This window comes from Doryrhamphus excisus, chromosome 1 (genome assembly GCF_030265055.1).
Source record: "Doryrhamphus excisus isolate RoL2022-K1 chromosome 1, RoL_Dexc_1.0, whole genome shotgun sequence".
NCBI lineage: Eukaryota > Metazoa > Chordata > Actinopteri > Syngnathiformes > Syngnathidae > Doryrhamphus > Doryrhamphus excisus.
Window position 1 is genome coordinate 14,600,457 of NC_080466.1, and position 17,442 is coordinate 14,617,898.

Below are 17,442 nucleotides of genomic sequence, written 5' to 3' on the forward strand. Positions count from 1 at the left end.
CATACTATATAGTGTACATCTGGTCAGAATATTAATACACTGCATGTGTGCAACTGATTGTATTTGTATGGCAAAAAAATCCTTGCTGGCAGCCCATTAGCTTGCAAATGCATGGAAACATACTCCGTCCCCCGTCCATGACACCATCAGCGACTGACTTCGTAGTTCACGAAGTCACTCAGCAGTTATTGTTAACATAACATAACATAACATAACATAACATAACATAACATAACATAACATAACATAACATAACATAACATAACATAACATAACATAACATAACATAACATAACATATCATAACATATCATAACATATCATAACATAACATTATTCTCCTGTTCCCTTTTTTTCTGTCTGACGAGACAGAAATTGGACTTTTTGGAAAGTTTGTCAAGTAACAGAAAAGTACAGTAAAATATAGTGGTGGTGGTGTGATGGTCTAGGGCTGTTTTGCTGCTTCAGGACCCGGAAGACTTAAATCCTGAAAGAGGATGTCCGGCCATCGGTTGGTAACCTCAAACTGAAACCAACTTGGTTCAGTCAAAATTACAAGATAGAAAGTCAAAATTATGATATAAAAAGTCGACATTATGAGATAAAAAGTCACAATTATGAGATTAAAAGTCGAAATTATGAGATAAAAAGTCAAAATTATGAGATAAAAAGTTGACATTACGATTATTGTTAGAACTTGCCTTCCAAGAGGACCTAATGTTTTGGTCAAGTAGTTTGGAAAATAAATTACTCACAAAAAATGCGACTTATACTCCAGTGCGACTTACGTATGTTTTTTCTACCTAAGTATGCATTTTTGGCCTTGTTCGACTTATACTCCAGTGCGACTTATGTATGTTTTTTTCTACCTAATTATGCATTTTTGGCATTGTGCGTCTTATATTCCAGTGCGACTTATGTATGTTTTTTTTCTACCTAAGTATGCATTTTTGGCCTTGTGCAACTTACTGTACTCCGGAGTGACTTATAGTCCAAAAAATACGGTAAATTTGTTTGAAAAATGTTTTTCACTCTTTTTCACACCACTCTAGATGGTGACATCATGGCAAGGGGAATCATCTGGCAACACCAAAAATCTTCTCACATCAGGAGAGGTCATTTTAGTTGCAAGCATGAATAAAAAATAGTATAGATATTGTACCGACCCCCCCCCCCCCCATCACGTACACAAGCAGCCATGAGCACAGAGACCTTCTTTGGTGGAGATGGTGAATGTGTCCCACCCGCTGTTGCTCCCAGAAGCGCCTTCCCGAGGTTGGGACAGTGAAAGGGACGTCCTGCTGTGCTGCCGGAGCGTCCTTGGCAGCGGCAGACAACGTCACTATCCCAGCGCTAGCAGGGGGCAATAATCACGTCAAGCTGCCCTGACAAGAGGCATTGAAATCATCTCCAGGCCCCTAAAGAGTTTGGCATCCAGCTGTTTCTTCTTGTACCACAACCGTCACTGACATTTAGAAAGAAGCATCGCAGGATTCCTTGTTGCTAGCCAAAAGTAGCATTTGGCACAATTGTTTACATTCGTGAAATAAACAGAAGCAGCATCAAAACCTAAAAAACCTCACAAATGGACCCAAACTTTGGGGTAAGGGTATCTGCAGTACATACAATATCCGCTTTGTTTACATTCTTGGTGTGCGGCAATCGAACGTTTCGTAAATCACAAGTGCAAATGACCCCAACCGGAACAAAACCCCCAGAACGGCTCATAAACAAGATGAAAACTAGACTGGACTCTAGAGGCCCAGCAGAGCTCATCCGCTACCCAGGGAGTCCGGCTTCCAGCAGCTCCGCTCCATTCATCACCTGCTTTCAATGGCCGCCACCAAGCCCAGAGGGCCAGGTAGGGAGCCTTGCGGCGCACATTGTTTTGGGGATTAGTCATGAAAGCAGTCTGGATGCTGGGGTTCTCCGTCTCAACCGGCCAAGGTCATCATCTCCTGCTCGGCAGGAGGTCATTGGAAAGAACCCTGGGAACCGGGCGTTTGGCTAACACGCTAGCAGTACAGCACTTTGGTTAGCATTGCTGAAAATATGCTAATGCAGTTTGCATGTCTGTCACTTTTATTTCTTGCTAATCCGTTCTCTGTTCCAGTTTAGACAAAGTGGTTGGATAGACTTTCCAGTTTAGACTTCCCAGATATTCCTGAGAAGGACTCGGTTGTGGGATGATTCTGGAAGATGACAAAGTCCGTTTGGATTAGCGAAATACCGGATCTTCCTCGGTCAGACATGGTCTTCAAAAATCTGTCATTGTTTTTATTAATTTGGATGAGTTTTGTTTTAGTTTGTCACGTCGTCTTTGGACGTCTGTCAGGACTCTGAATAGTTTTAAGCCGATTTGGCGTCCTGCGGAGCAAGACGCTGGGCTATTAAACCGTGATGGGACAGCTGCTCCAAGACTCGGATTGTCGTCCATACATACCCGACTAAAAAGATTACCGTAGCATGCTAGGACGCGAAGGGGGGGGGGCGGGGTTCTAAGCGATGCGGCAACCGTGATGCACAACGATTCGGAATCCGGTCCAGCCTGCCACAAACACACCCCTGTTGGGGTATTGGCAAGTTGTCATGACGACAAGGATGAAGTATTGCTCTGCCGTCGTCCAATCAGATCGAGGAACTAGCGTTGCAGCGTGAACAGGGCAGGAACGCACCTATTCCGGTTGCACAATTCCGAGAAAGGACAAGCGAAATCCAAGACCACCAAGGGAAAAACTGACAATCTATGGGATGTTGTCAATGGGATGCCATGGTTTAACAATGCACCATCAGCGGGGGTCTTGGATCCAGGGGCTGCCAGGTAGGGGGTCTTAATTATTATTCCGATAAAACGTCTTTCTATCCTGTTATTACTTTAAAGTGTTTTCCAGCAATGAAACGTTGGGTTTTTTCTACGACTTACTTGATGTTTGCTAAGTTGCTAAGCTATCCAGCTTCTTTGGTGCACTTTGCAAAAATGGTAAAACACTCCTGCAGGTGTTTTTTTTTTGTTTTTCTTTGTGAAAAGCAAAACAAAATTCCATGAAAGGGCTGGAAATGTCACGAAGCACCGAACAAACGTCCTGAACATCGTCGGGTATTAATTTGACTGCGGCGTAAAAAAGGCTAATATACGTAAAACTGCAGGTAGCCGAGTGAGCTAAAAACTCTCCTGGTGATAGCTTGAGTCGGGCCTTTTATCCCAAACTGCAGGGAGGATTTTTCCTTTCATTTTCCCCCCCCGTTTGACCAAAGGAGAAGCCCTGGCAACGTGAAAGATGGAGGACTTGGTGGGGGCGCATTCATTGTATTTGTCCGTGCACTGCAGGTAGCCGTTACGGTCATCATCGTCCTCTTAAGCTTATTACTACCGTTTATCAAATTTGACGTATTTGCAGTTGGAGTTAGATACTAAATACCGGCGAGTCCTTGAGTTTATTATTTCCGAGTAGTTTGTAGCATTTTTCCTCGTTTACCCCCCTCCCTCGCTCAACTGGGTTCCACGTAGCATGGCTTCTCTGTGGGTTGACAAACTCTACACAGATTGTCTTCAAGGCTTCCAACCTCACCATCAAATGTACATTGTCAGCATGGAAAGAACTCCATGCCTGTTTTTGTAGTAGTTGGTAAACCGCTAGTTAATACGTAATGGTAATGGTTGTATTTCATTTGAACATGCATCCCATAATCAGTTCCCAGTTCCACATGTCCAAAAGGAGTAGGAAGAAGCAAAGCTTATTAAATCCTACCCCTCCATCTGGTACTTTTACAATCAGTAACTCTTACATTTGTTCACTTCCTGCTTTCCTAATAGAGTTTAAGTGAATTTTTCATTTTTTTATTTTTTATTTTTTTGTCCCGTACTGAAGTAGGAGGTGATATGAGCATCCAATGCCATAATAGGTACCATAGTAAGTGTCAATATAGTGATATATATAGCACATCATGACTGGTTATACAAATATAAACTTTAAAAAAAACAGTAAAAATAGAACACTCATCAAGAAAAAAAAATTGAAAATTTAAAATTATGATTAATTATTAGGTCCAAATATGATGGGAATAAAGTTATTTTAATTGAATTAAATAATTGTTGTAATTAAAATTGTACGAGAAGAAAGTTGAAATAGTTGGAACATTTTTAAAAATAACAGAAACATATTTTTAAACGTCATTTAATGAGAATGAAATCAAAATATTTGTTAAAAAAGTTATTAAAAAATACAATAAAGTCAAAATATTGTGTTTTTTTAATTTTTATTTTCTATCTAATATCACTAAAATTTTGCTAAAATTTCTAAAAATTTCTTAAAAAATCGCTAAAAATTTATATCTAAAAATTTTCTTTTATTTTTGTCACATACCGAAGTAGGAGGTGATATGAGCATCCAATGCCATAATGGGTACCATAGTAAGTGTCAATATAGTGATATATATAGCACATCATGACTGGTTATAAAAATATAAACTTAAAAAAAAAAACAGCAAAAATAGAACACCCATCAAGAAAAAAAAATTGAAAATTTAAAATTATGATTAAGTCCAAATATGATGGGAATAAAGTTATTTTAATTGAATTAAATAATTATTGTAATTAAAATTGTACGAGAAGAAAGTTGAAATAGTTGGAACATTTTTTTAAATAACAGAAACATATTTTTAAACGTCATTTAATGAGAATGAAATCAAAATATTTGTTAAAAAAGTTATTAAAAAATACAATAAAGTCAAAATATTGTGTTTTTTATTTTTATTTTCTAATATCACTAAAAAATTTACAAAAAATTCTAAAAATGTCTTAAAAAATCACTAAAAATGTATATCTAATTTTTTATTTTTATTTTTGTCATGTACGGAAGTAGGAGGTGATATGAGCATCCAATGCCATAATGGGTACCATAGTAAGTGTCAATATAGTGATATATATAGCACATCATGACTGGTTATAAAAATATAAACTTTAAAAAAAACAGCAAAAATAGAACACCCATCAAGAAAAAAAATTTGAAAATTTAAAATTATGATTAAGTCCAAATATGATGGGAATAAAGTTATTTTAATTGAATTAAATAATTATTGTAATTAAAATTGTACGAGAAGAATGTTGAAATAGTTGGAACATTTTTTTAAATAACAGAAACATATTTTTAAACGTCATTTAATGAGAATGAAATCAAAATATTTGTTAAAAAAAGTTATTAAAAAATACAATAAAGTCAAAATATTGTGTTTTTTATTTTTATTTTCTAATATCACTAAAAAATTTACAAAAAATTCTAAAAATGTCTTAAAAAATCACTAAAAATGTATATCTAATTTTTTATTTTTATTTTTGTCATGTACGGAAGTAGGAGGTGATATGAGCATCCAATGCCATAATGGGTACCATAGTAAGTGTCAATATAGTGATATATATAGCACATCATGACTAGTTCAAGACTCTTCATCTTTGTATTTAGCAAACATCAACTGCTTGTATTGTTTCTGGAATTCTCGGATACGTGATTCATGAGATGTATTTTTGGATAGAATACTGGGTGAATGCTTTAGTTTTGTTTCGTTTCTACAGTTCTAACAAATGGACATTTGCGGATGTAGAGTTACCATTTACTTTTAGAGTTGCACTCAAAATGACCAACCATCCGGAGTACAGCGCTAACCACTCGCACAGCCCAACGTAATTCAAAAAAATATAATAAAAAAAAACAAATATAACAAACTTATGTGTAACCTGTTGACAAATGTAATTAAAGTCAATGTTTCAAAGCACTCATCTTAACAACCATCACAATTGAACAGCCTTATCATTCCTTCATCACACACTTTGTCGGTCTCTCTCTTTTGTTGTCTGGAGGCAAATTAGCCATTTAGCTTGTGCTCTCCTCCTACTTCAGTCCAGCCTATTGGTAGTAGTGGGTGGTTGACAGTCCAAGTAGTCCAAATAGAAGCTGTAGTAATGCGTATTAAGCTGTGCTAACCACTCGACCGCCGTGCAGCCAAGCAACACATATAATTTATTAATTTTATTAATGAATCCTACTTCACGGAAATTCATTTAACGCGAGTCAAGTCTGGAATTAGAGGGACGACTGTGATTAAGAAACTTTTCCGATGGGACGTGAGCCTTTGTACACATTGCTACAAATTGCTATACTGCAAAGAAGCTAGCTCTTGGCATAATGTTATCAATCCGAGTATGAGTTGGGAGATCCAATATGGAATCATGGATGGAGGTCACATGGAGGTTGTCTTTCTTCAGAGGTGTCCACTCAATGATTACGGGGTTATTGTTAGCCGCCATGAATTGGCGGTCACTTGTCAGGGAAGCGCATAAAAGTACGCAGTCCAACCAAGGACAATGAACGCATCCCAGCTTCCCTCTGATTTAATAAAGCCAGATGCGGAGCACACACAGGATTCTGGTCAGGTTGTAAACACAGATGTGAAATCAAGGTTTGATCTCCTTGAGGCTGCTCGGGGAGGAAGGGGCGGATGCAATGATCGGGGCTCCTTTTGTCTCCCATTTCTCCCATTAACTATCTCGGTATTGCCGGCAGCGTTGTCATTTGAGCTGTCCAGACGCCAGCCAAGGTCCGGCATTGACAGAAGCAGCACAATAAAGAGACAGACAAATGCACCCAGAGGCTGAAGACTCGGGAAACAGCTGAGACCCACTCGTTTATTAACAGCACCATTTCCAACCGCCTAACATTCTAACATTTCCCCTCCATCCCATCCGAGACTCGCTGTCTTTCATCTCTTTGTTCGTTAGTTACTCGGCAACACTTTCCGATTTTGTTGGTGGACTCGCATTTCATGGCAAACTAATCAAATTACATTTTTTAATTATTTTACAATTGTAGTCAATCTACTGAGATTACCGATAATAATATCTTTAGCTTTCTTCTTGTGCTGCTGGTCTTGGAACAGTTCTAGGAAGATGACGAGATTGCGGTTCTTTCTTCCTATGATAGTGAAAGTGGTGCGGAAAGATGAAGAAGCATCCTCCTCGTCCTCCCCAGCTAATTCACACTGAATTAAAAAGTCTGCAGAGCACCAAACGGAATGATGTCCTTGAGGTTAATGCGGGACATCAAATATCATTTGTGGCTCAAAGGCACTTTGGTCTATGAAAGGTAATTTATAGTACATCTGCAGGACAGATTTGACCGAAATCACTTTCCCCTTAAATGGATGCTCATTCATTAATGCTGAGTGATCTGGAATGTACGTATCTTTTTAGCGGGTACATGCTAGTCAGAGAAATTAAACACTTAAGTTCCCAAACACGGAACAGAGACTGCAGATCGTATCAGCCAGTAATAGGACAAAAGTGGTTACCTGTGTAGCATTATAGAGTGTGCATACATGGAGCAGAGTACTGGTGGGCAAAACCGATCATTCCGCTTCATTCAGTAAAAAGATCCGTTCATTTTGTTAATTTCGGTCAACTGGTCGTTAGCCTGCGATCTACCCCTGTGCACAGACCATGCAAGTGGATGTAAAATAAAGTAGTGTAAAAACACCAAAACTGCTACTGACTAGTGGTGGGCAAAAACGTTCATTTCAGTGAACCGGATCATTCCGGTTCATTCAGTAAAAAGATCCGTTCATTTCATTCATTTTGTTCATTTTGTTCATTTTGTTCATTTTGTTCATTTTGTTCATTTTGTTCATTTTGTTCATTTTGTTCATTTTGTTCATTTTGTTCATTTCGTTCATTTCGTTCATTTCGTTCATTTCGTTCATTTCGTTCATTTCGTTCAATTAGTCGTTAGCCTGGTTAGCCATGTCGAGTCAGTCCGTTCACTCATGTTCACGTTCGTTCCGACTCAACAAGTCGGTCATGAATGAACAGCCGATAAGTGTTGGTCAATCTCTCAGTCTCGGTCTTTCAGTCAATCCATCTATCCATCTATCCATCTATCCATCTATCCATCTATCCATCTATCCATCTATCCATCTATCCATCTATCCATCTATCCATCTATCCATCTATCCATCTATCCATCTATCCATCTATCCATCTATCCATCTATCCATCCATCTATCCACATCCATCCATCCATATCCATCCATCCATCCTTCCATCTATCCACATAAATCCATCCATCCATCCACATCCATCCATCCATCCATCCTTCCATCTATCCACATAAATCCATCCATCCATCCACATCCATCCGTCCATCCATCCATCCAGCCATCCATCCAGCCGTCCGTCCACCAGCCATCCATCCACATCCATCCATCCATTCATCCAGCCGTCCATCCATTTACATCCATCCATCCACATCCATCCATCCACATCCATCCATCCACATCCATCCATCCATCCACATCCATCCATCCACATCCATCCATCCACATCCATCCATCCATCCATCGATCCATCTCCATGAAAAATTCACAGTTTGAAAACCAGTAAAAATTGTGAAACGTGATTGAATGTTTTGAACTTGTGAATGGTGTATAGAAGGGTTTAGATTCTGTTCCACAGATGGCGCTAATGCACACCAAAGCTGCTTGCCAACCGCCAATAAACAACAGAAGAAGAAAAACACCACGAAGAAGAACGTACCTTGACAACTTTCCGTTTGAGCGGGTACAAGATACCTCAATCGGATTGGGGAAAGGAATATTCCATCCCTGGGAATCCGATTATATATTCATTGGGATTGGCACTTTTCTTTGGGAATGAGATGTATACAAAGGTTACATTCTTTCCGTTTTGAGCAAATAAACCGAATGGAATTGGAATATTTGGGTCCATGTATACGTGGCTAATGATATCAATCTGATACGCCATTTTATGCGGTCATCCGTATTCTACATGAATTGAAAAGACATCTGTTTAGTTTAGTTTAGCAGTTTAGTAAAAAAAAAAAAAAATGAGGACCACTTCTGTTCATTAACGTCACATGACTGCCCATTGGTTTTAATTATGGTTGGCTCTTTCAACTGACAATCAAACATACTTCAAAAACCTTTGCTGTTTGACCATTGTCCCATCTGTGGGACGTTGGGGGAGGGGCTACATGCATACATGTAAATGTGTGCAGCCAATCTGTGTAATATCTCACCTCGTTTATCCATCTGTGTATTTGCATACACACACACACACATGCTCGTCATTGATGAGCACCATACCGTGCGTATGCGTGCACACTTTTACAGGCTTTTGCAGGATCGCCGCGTTTTATTTTCCCCACAGCTGCAAAGGGACCGCATTGATGTGTAACCCAAGCCGGCACTTTAAAGGGCAAGAGGCCCGGACAGACGTGCTCTCGCTAGTAGACCAGATGGGGCTTTATGATGAAAAGAGCATAATCCCCATCCAGGCATCACTTCCATCGCTAGTGGCCCACAAAGCCATTCACAGCTTTATTTATTGCAATTCATTCATGTTTATGTCCTGGTTTGCTACTTTTACCATGTTTCTATCTTTTACATTTTTATCCTGTTCTTCTGTCTGCTTTATTTCTTTATCCCACAACCTCCTCGACCAGCCCCCCCCTTTGCACTTGAAGACTTGCAAATGTGGTATTAGCTCAAATTCACAGAGCCGCTGCAAGAGCAAGTGATCTCTTTTTATCCACCGGGGTTCTTCTGATTGAGCTGCAGTGGGCGCACTGGGAATAAGCGCTGCACCGAGGCTGGCAAACGCCATGCTTCTGATTGGTATTCAATATGCGGTCACTGCAGGACACGCTGGTTTGGGGCTCAGGGTCTGCTAGTTCTCTATTGCTCGCACATAATTCCAATCATAGAAAAGGTCACTTACGTACAAACAGAGAATTGAACTCTCTAAATATTACAATTTGTGTATTGGGTGTGGATTTGTGTCCTTTTTGTGTGTCCTGAGTTTTGCTGTGATCCTCGAGGGAGCCTAGGATTTCTCTCTGATACTTGCATCACGCTTGCAGAACATGTCAGCCATTGGATTAGCATTTACATAAGGTACGCATGCAATTAAAAAAAGGGTGGTGTCCACAAAGAGACTCAGGCGTTGATGTCTGAAAGCATCTGTGTTTTTATATGACTTACATCTGGACTAGTAATATGATTCACACTAGTGGCTTGTGTTCATCTGTTCAGGTTAGGAATTAGAATTTGTTTTAAACCAGCACATTACACCCAGTTGAAGGTGTAGCACAGTATACCATCCATCCATCCATCCATCCGTCCATCCATCTGTCCATCCGTCCATCCATCCATCCGTCCATCTATCCGTCCATCCGTCCGTCCATCCACATCCATCCATCCGTCCATCCACATCCATCCATCCATCCATCCATCATCCATCATCCATCATCCATCATCCATCATCCATCATCCACATCCACATCCACATCCACATCCATCCATCATCCACATCCATCCATCCACATCCATCCGTCCATCTGTCCATCCATCCACATCCATCTACATCCATCCATCCATCCACATCCATCTATCCATCTATCCATCTATCCATCCATCCATCCATCCACATCCATCCATCCGTCCATCCACATCCGTCCATCTGTCCATCCGTCCATCCATCCATCCACATCCATCTATCCATCCATCCATCCATCCATCCATCCATCCATCCACATCCATCTATCCATCCATCCATCCACATCCATCCATCCGTCCATCCACATCCATCCATCTGTCCATCCGTCCATCCACATCCATCCATCCATCCACATACATCTATCCATCCATCCACATCCATTCATCCACATCCGTCCATCCGTCCATCCACATCCATCCACATCCATCCATCCATCCATCCACATCCACATCCACATCCACATCCACATCCACATCCACATCCACATCCACATCCACATCCACATCCACATCCACATCCATCCATCTATCCATCCGTCCATCCATCCATCCATCCACATCCATCCATCCATCCATCCATCCAACGGGCTGGTGGATCACCAAAGACAGGACTCCAAATGTTAAAAAATGAACGATTACCGTTCCCATTGATGCCCAAAGCCCAACCCTCTTCTTTTGCTGAGGTCACAACCGGTCGTACGGGCGCCAAAGGCCAGTCTACATGCTGATTTTCATATTTTTTGTAACCTTCTTAAACCTCATAAAGATTGCATTAATTTGCATTTTGCTTTGTTTTTTTCAATGACAAAAATCAGTATGATGTTGTGAGTTGAGTTGCAAGGTAAGACAAATTAGACGGCATAAAGAATTCATCAACTATTCAAGAAATCTGCCTTTTGAATATATTTTGAATACAAATGTTCCACTTCCGTCGTCTTCTGTCACACCAATGATTTTTTGTCCCCCCCCCCCCCCCCCACCGGGGAACAGAAAGCAATGAAGCATTCCAGCATATTCAAGAATGAAATTGCATGCTGATGATGACAAATTCATACATGTTGGCAGGTTCGCGCTAATATTGAAAGTCCTCCCTGTTCACTGTGGCCCCCATGGGGGCCCCGCCCCACTATTTGAAAAGCACTGTATTAGGCTGTTACACTGATTTTTTTTACACATTTTAGAGCTGTAATTATAACACCGTGAAACAGTGATGTGTTTGCCCAAGGGTATTTCACCATCAGAATCTCATACCGGCTCAGGCCTAATTACTAGGAGTGTCACCAGACGCCCAACTCACCAGACAAGATGATACCCGACATTGGGTCCTTGAGTGTTGATACAGGATTGAAATGACAGTGGGGAGGGGCAGATGGAGGAGCGGATAGTGATGCTTTTGTAGCAATGTGGAGATGGGAAATGGGAATGTGGTGCTGGGGAGACAATAGTCCGCTCCAAGACAGAAGCCCCCATACCTAAAAACTAAGGTTTTTCTCGGGAAGTGAAGAGTAAACCGGTTCAGCTGGGTGGAATGCTACCCTGGTTCCTGTGACCTCCAGGGTGGCACGTTGGCGACCTAAAGAGTGTGTCCGACCACAGTGCACCGTGCTCCAGTTTCCTCCCACATTCCAAAAACATGCTAGGTTAATTAGCGACTCCAAATTGTCCATAGGTATGAATGTGAGTGTGAATGGTTGTTTGTCTATATGTGCCCTGTGATTGGCTGGCCACCAGTCCAGGGTCTACATCCACTGCCTTCCGCCCAAAGTCAGCATGGTAAGGCTCCAGCATTTCCCTCGGAAGGACAGGCGGGAGAGAAAATGATTGGATGGATATTCATTGGCAGATTATGGATGCACAAAAAGGGAGGGCTCATTCTCTCCTGTATTCTCGAATAATAAATTAATATTATTTTAATAATAACAATATTTTTTAAATATTTTTAATAATATTTTTTATTTTGATATTTTTTAATTTTTATTTTTTTTTATTTTTGCCTCTTACCGAAGTAGGAGGTGATCCAGTCATCCAGTGACATAATGGGTACCATAGTAAGTGTCAATATAGTGATATATATAGCACATCATGACTGGTTATAAAAATATAAACTTAAAAATAAATAGAACACTCATCAAGAAAAAAAATTTGAAAATTTTAAATTATGATTAATTATTAAGTCCAAACATGATGGGAATAAAGTTATTTTAATTGACTTAAATAATTATTGTAATTAAAATTGTACAAGAAGAAAGTTGAAATACATTTTTAAAAATAACAGAAACATATTTTTAAACGTGATTTAATGAGAATAAAATCAAAATATTTGTTAAAAAAAGTTATTAAAAAACACAATAAAATCAAAATATTATGGGTTTTTTCTATTTTTATTTTCTATCTAATATCACTAAAATTTTACAAAAATTTCCAAAAATTTCTAAAAAAAATCACTAAAAATTTATATCTAAATTTTTTTTTTTTGTCCCGTATCAAAGTAGGAGGTGATATGAGCATCCAATGCCATAATGTGTCATAAGTGTCAATATAGTGATATATATACTAGCACATCATGACTGGTTCAAGACTCTTCATCCTTGTATTTAGCTTTGGTGTTACTTCTGTGATTGACAGGTGATGATTTGATATCATCCACCCAGCAGGAATGGACTCCAGCGTCGCCGTGACCCGTGACCAGGATAACCAGTCTAGGAAGTATGTATGTATTATTGTGTACCTCTTATATGATGGTAGTATTCTCAATGCAGCTGAGCTAGCTATACAGCACGGCAAAATGAGGTGGCGGCGACAAAGAGCTTTGAGGAAGTCGACACGTATCTCCAAGGACACATACCACCCAACAGATCAAAGGACCCGGAGGACGTGTTTGATGGGGAAACCACACTGCTTTTCAAAGCATTGTCGTCCCGCATCTCACCATCCCACCCAGGCCCACCATAGAAATTCTAATACATGCGCCTGTCAGTTAATTGAAGCTCCATTCCGTCCCCCTGGGGGGGCTCGGCAGGCAAGTCTTTGGAGAGCATCTTTGTACCGCTGCATGCTCATGGTTAATTATTGTTCCCCAATCACCTCCTCGCTAAAGTCATTTATTGTTCTGTCACTAATATCTCGGATTGGGAGAAGACAGGGTGGAGATCACAGTCGTTCCCATACGTCCCACCCGTCTAACTTTGGGGGTGTTTGTGTGTGGAGGGGATGGGTGGGGGGTATTTGGGAGTGTTTGCATTTGATCATGGAGGGACTCTTTGTATGTCTGTCTTTCTCGTAGAGGACATAAGGAGGACGTTGCTGGCTTTTGTTCTGCGGTTTTACATTTTTTTTTACAGCAGTCCTGTCATTGCAAGAAATGAGTACAATAAAAATCGAATTATGACAATATCATAATAATTATTATTATGATGACACATCATCAGTAGGGTAAAAATAACCTGTCTCACGACGGTCTAAACCCAGCTCACGTTCCCTATTGGTGGGTGAACAATCCAACACTTGGTAATAATAATAATAATAATAACTATTATTATTATTATAATCATTATTATAATAAATGAATAAATGAATAAATAATCATAATAATTATTATTTTTATTTTTATTATTATATTTAATAATAATAATTATTATTATTAATATTCATATTGTTATTATTTTATAATTCATATTGTTATGTTATTTATTAATAATAACAATAATAACAATAGGAATAATAATAATTTGATCATGGAGGGACTTTTTGTATGTCTGTCTTTCTCGTAGAGGACATGAGGAGGACGTTGTTGGGTTTTGTTCTGCAGTTTTTCGGGGAAATTTTTGTTGCAATTTTTTTTACAGCAGTCCTGTCATTGCAAGAAATTAGTACAATAAAAATCGAATTATGACAATATCATAATGGACGAGAGAAGAGTTCATCCCATAATCAGTTCCCAGTTCCACATGTCCAAAAGGAGTAGGAAGAAGCAAAGCTTATTAAATCCTACCCCTCCATCTGGTACTTTTACAATCAGTAACTGTTACATTTGTTCACTTCCTGCTTTCCTAATAAGTTTTTTTTTTCTTCTTGCTATCTTGCTAGTATTGAACATAAACCAATGTAAACTTATGCTTATTCTGGTACCAACCAGTACTCAGTACTGAAATGCTAATGCTTCTTTTTGATTGACAGTGCTCTGTGACTTCACTTTAAATATGGAATAAACACGAGACCGCCACTTTTGGTGCGTATTTATCTTTATAGCCATCAACTTGTGGGGTGGTAATGACGAGGAACGTTCAGTTCAGTTTTACATTTCAAAGAATGCTGAATAATAATGTGATAAATGAAAAAAAAACAGAAACATGTTCTTTTGTGTCACAATTAAGGTCGAATTTCTGTTTGTTTTTTGATTTAGTATTGAACGTGTAGGTGGGGGTCATTGCTGATTGATCTTGGTTGGTTATCCTGGGTGGGCGGAATAACCCGAGGCCTCAGCCCACTCCTTTTACGACCAGTTGTCAAATTATCTTTTCAATTAGTACTGAATCTATAAGTTTGTTATCGTAAGCTGAATGTTTATTTTCTGTGTGTCTGTGAAGGAGGGATGCTCATGCTTTTCAATGTCAAAGTTGCCGGGGTGTCCAACGTTCATCATCCCTTTTAGAGCTGTCGACTATTTGTGTTTTATTTTGGACGGGCAACATTTGATTATATAATTGTACACCACTTTATTTACGAAGCAGATCCATCATCTTGATGCTAATTTGTGCTCATTTGTCATTATATAAAAGGCGTACTGTCTGATAAAAACTGTTATAATCCAAAACTACAAACAGTTGAAACAGATATTCTTTGACATAAGAATATGACCCCCTTGTAGGGGAGCAGAGTGGGTGGTGGACAGGAAGTGACATCAGGGGTTCGTTTGTTGTGGGCTTTGGCTGCAACAGGAGCCCTTGTAATAATAATAATAATAATAATAATAATAATAATAATAATAATAATAATAATAATAATAATAATAATAATAATAATAATAATAATAATAATAATAATAATAATAATAATAATAATAATAATAATAATAATAATAGTAATTATTATTATTGTTTTATGTTATGTTATTTATTATTATTATTATTATTAATAGTAGTAATAATAACAATAATAATAATAAAATAAAATAAAATCATTATTATTAATAATAATAAATAACAATAATAAAATAAAATACAAATTATTATTAATATTAATATTGAATAAGAATTATATAATTATAATAATTGCATATAATTGCATAATAATGCATTACGTGCATAATAATAATTTTTCATTCATTTTATTGTATTTTATTTTATTTCATTTTATTTATTTCATTCCATTTTATTCAATTTATTATTATAATTGTATTTAATATTTATTGTTATTATTATTATTATTATTATTATTATTATTATTATTATTATTATTATTATTATTATTATTATTATTATTATTATTATTATTATTATTATTATTATTATTATTATTATTATTATTATTATTATTATTATTATTATTATTATTATTATTATTATTATTATTATCTGGTGCCTGTCTCACCAAACAATTACTGACACCTAGTGGCCCATGTAGATTACTACACACACTACATCTATGAGTGGATGGTGGTCTTAATGTCTTATATTTATATTTGAGTTGATTAAGCCCTGTTTATACATGAAAATGCACAATATGGGCTGAAAAAAATACAATGTACTTTTTGGACTAATAATAAGTTGTAATCAAGCATGAATGAGGAATCCTGTATTAATTAAGACATTTTAAGGACGCACCACGTAGCGGGGGAGGGGGGGGAGGCTGTATTTCCATATATGTGGGACCATCCACTGGTTTTGAACAAAAGCATTGCTGCCATTTGCCTTGCTAATGTAGTTTTTACTTAAGCACCCCGGCCGGCACGGCCATTCATTTCAGGGATCAAGTGCATGCAGTGAAAGAAAGAGAGAAAGCGGGGGTGTAGACGAGAAAATGTTCAAAGCGTGCAAGGTCACTGTCACCCTTGAAGGTCAATATCTGCACCTTTTCAATATCTGCATGCAAACATCCTGTAACTTTGGAGGGCTTTTGTGGGAATGTCATAGAATGTTAGATTCCATGCATCGAAAGCAACTATGCACAATAATTTGGGATTCTACCGGGTTGCCTTTAGCCGGGTGTGTTTCCTCTGAAATCCAAAATGACAGCCAACCATTTCCTGCAAACATAAAAGCCCCCCCGTCACTGGATTTTCCTCTGATTGGATCAAAGCTTTGACCTGTGTTGCCAAGTGACCTTTCCTGATCCCATTGGAGCGTGCGGAGAAGGGGCCATCGGCTGTCCACCTGGGAATTGCTTCAATGCGGGCACATTGAGGGGCTCTAACCTCGGCTCTTTGATGCCGTCACGTGGGGACGTCTAATTCCCTCGTGGTGCTGGGAGTTCTAGAATACATTTCCTGCAATAAGAGTTATGTATGCGTACCTTGAGCGCTGACGTGGTCTTTCTGTTTCAGGGTGCAGAAAGAGGTGGCGGTGGGCGACCACGGTGGAGACCACAGTGGGGAAGGTGGCTCGGCTGGCAGAGCTCCGAGCTCCCATGAGGAAACGGAGACGTTTGAAGAGGACGTTGAAGGATGACAAGGAACAGCTGGAGAAGAAGTGGCCTGACCGGAGACTGTGGACGACATGTGATGGTTTGTCCTTTGTTCAGTAATGAGACACATGAGCTCATTAAAACGTCGTAGCACAACGCCGGTGGGCAGGCATAATGACTAGAGTAGGGCTTAGTTACTTCCTTTATTGATTGCTTTTTATAAATATCATTTAATGTCAAAATCTGTGACGTTACATATCCCGTTTTATGTGACATATTCCTTATTTTATTCCTTATTTGACAATAACTGGACAGAACCTCCATGAATCGAAATCTAAACCAAAGTTCTGATACTTTGTTGTAAAAGTCTGGTAACCTTCTGGTGAGCTTGGGTTTGTAGTCCTCACACTTACAATGAAGGCATTACGCAGGTTCTAGAAAATCATGGTGGGTAAAACCACACCCACTTCCTGTCTATGTG

At 38.7% G+C, this 17,442-nt stretch overlaps 1 protein-coding gene across 4 annotated transcripts in view; it reads left to right on the forward strand.

Annotated features, from left to right (window-relative positions):
- Positions 1 to 2,655: 2,655 nt before the first annotated feature.
- Positions 2,656 to 17,442, forward strand: part of LOC131126482 (axin-2-like) — a 61,155-nt gene continuing 46,368 nt past the window's right edge. For 3 of the 4 annotated variants that reach the window (XM_058069088.1, XM_058069093.1, XM_058069098.1), the window contains exons 1-3: positions 2,656 to 2,820; positions 12,966 to 13,046; positions 16,882 to 17,061. The gene's annotated coding sequence lies outside the window, so the exon portion shown is untranslated. The remainder of the gene's footprint in view (positions 2,821 to 12,965; positions 13,047 to 16,881; positions 17,062 to 17,442) is intronic. The other variant, XM_058069104.1, reaches the window with a different exon arrangement.